Source organism: Terrapene carolina, unplaced genomic scaffold (genome assembly GCF_002925995.2).
Source record: "Terrapene carolina triunguis isolate 2854851 unplaced genomic scaffold, T_m_triunguis-2.0 Scaffold32616, whole genome shotgun sequence".
NCBI classification, from domain to species: domain Eukaryota; kingdom Metazoa; phylum Chordata; order Testudines; family Emydidae; genus Terrapene; species Terrapene triunguis.
The window spans coordinates 114,201-118,715 of NW_020696967.1; positions in this window are offsets into that span (position 1 = coordinate 114,201).

Sequence of the window (4,515 nt, forward strand, 5' to 3'; positions counted from 1 at the left end):
ACTGCAAAACCGTTCTCTCTAAATTTTTTCAACCAGCTCTGCTCACTGTGCCAAACCCAGAAAGTTTCCTTTGGTGGCTTGTGAACAAAAAATTTCCACCAAAAAATTCAGCAAAAACGAGTTTATGTTTTGTTAGGTTTTTGCCCAATTTCTTCCATGCAGGGGAGGGAAAACAAAAAAACCCTTTCAACCAGCTCTAATAAATTTCACCCCCAGGCACATAAAGTGATGCAGAGGATCAGGGCCTGAAGGCTGGGATATAAAATAGGTTCTAAGAGTTTTAGATGCCTTAAAACACAACACACCAGGCACCTAATTCTCTAAGGCCCCTTTGTAAACACCAATCTAAGCATGTGCCATTTTATTATTCAGCAATTCCAATTGTTGAAACTTTTGGAGTTTATGACGGAGTGCTGGTTCTATTCCTCTGCACAGCAAAGCAATTGGAAGAAAACACACAGTAAACAGCTGGGTCCCAAATGCTAAATATTTACACAAACATGCACACGGTCCACATGCATTGCTGCTCTAATTGGTTTCTAGTGGTTTATGAAACATAGAACATGGTTACTGCAATGACAGGGCTTGCAAATTATTTAAAGGGATACTATCTAATTCCCATATGCTGCACTGCTATAAACTGAGTACATTATATCTAGGGTTGTCAGAATTCATTTTTTTAATTGATGCTATGTATTTATCAATGATATCAATGTTATTTAAAACATTTTCCCATTTGTCTTGATTTCTTTTTTACAGTTGCACAAAATTATGGGTTTTAAGCATTTTTCCTATTTTTATCCATTTAAATTTTCACTGTTGCAGGAAATTGTGTGGGGTGGGAGGAAGAAAGGGGGGGGTCAGGCAAAAGGGTGTGTCAGACAATTATTTAATGACAGCAGATGCTGAGATTCAAAAAGTTACAGCTTTATACACCATCAAAACACAACTTGTCGACATCACATCAAAATATGCAAAGTAAATATCCTTAAATCAGACTCTAGCAGCATTTTCCTTACTTGGCCTATCAGTAAATTTCAGTTATTATCAATGGAAATGTTTTCCCTTGATTTGTGTGTATGGTGAAATCGGGATTTGCTGACATTTAGGGATAAAAATATAATTCTTCCAAGCCTACTTATAGCCCAGTTTTCAGATTTTAATGCATTGAGAGATTCTTATCCAATTCATATCCCACTTAGACCAGTATAAATCCACCCATATTACCCCAGTGTCCCAGAGAGCAACTAAGGGACATCCTTAGGGCCCAATCCAGCAAATACACATGTGATGTTATTCCTGTTAGAATTCTCTTTGACATTGCTTGCAGGATTTGGGACTTTCAATGGGATTTGCCAAAGTGCTTGAGACGAGTCTTCTCTAGTTGGTAACAGATCCTTCTGCCCCTGTGTCCTCAGCCCCTCCCCATACACCTCTGCTTCTATCTACCCTTCTACCCACCCCGATTCTTGCCTCTTCCCCTCTGCTCCCATACACACACACACACACACACACACACAGATTCTTCTCCCTTCCCCCTGTGCCTATTCACACCCCATGCCCCTGTCTTTGCCTCCCTTCTCCTCTGCACCTATCCACACCCCACATCCTATCCCCTTCTGAAGCCTCTCTTGTCTTATCCACTCTCCCACGAATAGATCCTTGTAGACGAGCGCATCGTTGCTTGTGGTACACATTCACTGGAGACCACTCTTTCACACACCAGTTCCCTTTTATTTCCCTGTATTTTCCCACCACCACATATATACAGCTATATACAGTTCAATATCAGTCAGGTAGCCCCTTAGGGAACAGCTTGCTCTTACATCTAGCTGGGAGCAACAGGCCCTCACTCTCCTGTCTCCTCTCTCCCCCCCCCGCTTCCTTCCTGCTAGCTTTATAGGCCTTTCTCTCAGCAGGCTCACAGTTGATTGCTCTCAGGCTCCTTTAATGAGCCACACCCTGCCAGCTCCAGTCAGTTCCCCTTTATGGGAGCTATGCTAGCAGGTTCTGAGCTAACAGGGGCTGGTTCAGTGCCTCATAGGCCAGCACCCTTTTACAATCCTAAAACCCCTTTCCCTTATGCCCATGAAGTTAAGGGAAAGGCTGCCATGGTCTTCACTGTGTTTTGGCTAAAACACAGAACAAAAAGACCATCCTCAACCCAATGAGCTTCCAATCTAAGTATAGGACAAAAGACAAAAGATGGAGACAGACAGACAAACAGCACAAGGATACAGTGTGGCAACAGTGCAATAATACAATCACTCCTGTAAACGTTTGCAAATCTGTTATTATTCTTTTCATTTTCCAGTCAGAGCCAGTCTGCACAATAATATTTACCTCCATCTCTCTTGGGAAGGCTGGGGTTGTTTGCTGATAGGGAAGGGACTCTCAGGTGGTTCAAAGGGTTTTGGCCCAGAGGAACCATCAGAACAAAGCAAATTGATCCTCTCTGGGGAGAACGGATGTCTGCTCAGAGCGAGATGATGATAAAAAGGCTTCTTGTTGCAGACTCATCAAGCATTTCCAAAAAATGTGAGCTCGCGCCCTGATTCCTGTCGAAACAGGCTGAAGTCCCTGATACTTTCCCAGCAGTTTGATTTTTTGTTTGTGTGTTTGTTTTTTTGTTTGTTTTCAGTCATTGTTATAATATGTCAGCTTGAAGGATGATTGCACCCAAACAGGTATGAGCTAAAAGTTCAGTCTTCGGAATTTACAAATGCAAATATGTGAGGTGGCACTGCTTCCTGAAATCAGTGACTGAGTGACTTGCTTGCTTGCTTTCTACATGACAGCAAAGATAAAACAAATTGAACTAGAGATATTGAAGGTACAGTGCAGAGGATGATAAAGACACAGGAAATATGATAGATCTTGTCAGACTGACAGACAAATCTGATACATCTCTCCAGAGGTGACTATGGTGTAGTTTTCCAAAGGAACCTACCACAGTTAGGTGCCCAATGGGGTTTGGGCACCTGACTCCCTTTGGAAATCCCAGCCTAAGGCCTTCAGTGAGGTTAGTGCAGTGTATACAACTAAAGGAGTCTTTATGAAACATTTTGATATGTGCAGTAGAATTGAGATTTTTCAAATGAAGCATTAGGCACCTAAACCCCATCGACATTGAATTGGAGTTGGAAGCATAACTCCTTTAGGCTCCTATAATCTATTATTGTTATTATTATTATTATTATTACCCCTTCCCCTTACAATAATAATAATTAATAATAATACCAGGATAAGATTTGGGTCCCTCTTATGCGGTGGAAGGTACAAATAAATAAAAAGGGATGCCACAAGGGGCTTACAAATCTAAGTAAGAAAATTACATGGGCAAATGACAATATTAAAGAGGTGGGCAAACTACAGCCTGCGGGCCACATCCAGCCCACCGGACCATCCTGCCCTGCCCTTGAGCTCCCAGGCGGGGAGGCTAGCCCCTCCCCGCTGTCTCCGCTCGGGCGGCGCAGCTGCCAAACATGCTGCTCTGAGCAGCATAGTACGGGGGCAGGGAGCGGTTGAAAAGGGGTAGGGGCTCCTGGGGGCAGTCAGGGGACAGGGAGCAGGGGGTGGTTGGATGGGCAAAGGTTCGGGGGGGCAGTCAGGGACAGAGAAGTCAGGGGACAGGGAGCAGAGGGGATTGGATGGGTTGGGAGTTCTGAGGGGGGCAGTCAGGGGGCAGGAAGTGGGAGGGGATGGATAGGGGGCAGGGGCCAGGCTTTTTTGGGAGGCACAGCCTTCCCTACCCGGCCCTCCATACAGTTTCGCATCCCTGATGTGGCCCTCAGGTCAAAAAGTTTGCCCACCCCTGCAATATTACCTTAATGCCAACCTAGCCCCCACATAATAAGGGAAGTATAGGATCTGTAATAGAATAGGATGTTCTATCTAGTTTAGTTATTTATAGTGCCACCCATCAGCCTAGTAATTGAGCACCTTCCATTTAAAATCAGTACCCATAGCTAAGTCCCCTCTGGACTTCATGGGATCTCTGATATGTCTCCTTTTTCAGAGTCAGAGCTGGGCCTGGGCTAAATTGTTTATTTTGTTTTGTCTGGAGATTTTTAGAGTTAATTAATTTCTTCTTCTCTTGCTCCTCCTCCTCTCTCTCTCTCTCTCTCTCTCTCACACACACACACACACACACATTTCTGGGATGTTTTAAAGGGGGAAGGAGGTTTCAGCATTGTGATAGCCATTTTGATGTGGAAAGGCTATTTGAAGGGAATGGTATTGCAGCATTTCCTACAGGCAGTCACACTCTGGCTTCAGCTGATCTCCTCGGGAAGACTGTTGAATAATGACAGTCCTACTCCGTTTTTATATAGCACTTTTCATCAGTAGGTCTCAAGCAGTTCTCAAAGAGTCACAAAGTTTAAGGCCAGAAGGGACCACCAGGCCATCCAATCTGACCTTCTGTAGATCACAGACCACCAGCACCACCCAGAAGCTGCACACTAAACCCAACAACAAAAATTAGACCAAAATGTTATAGCCCACAGGAGACTA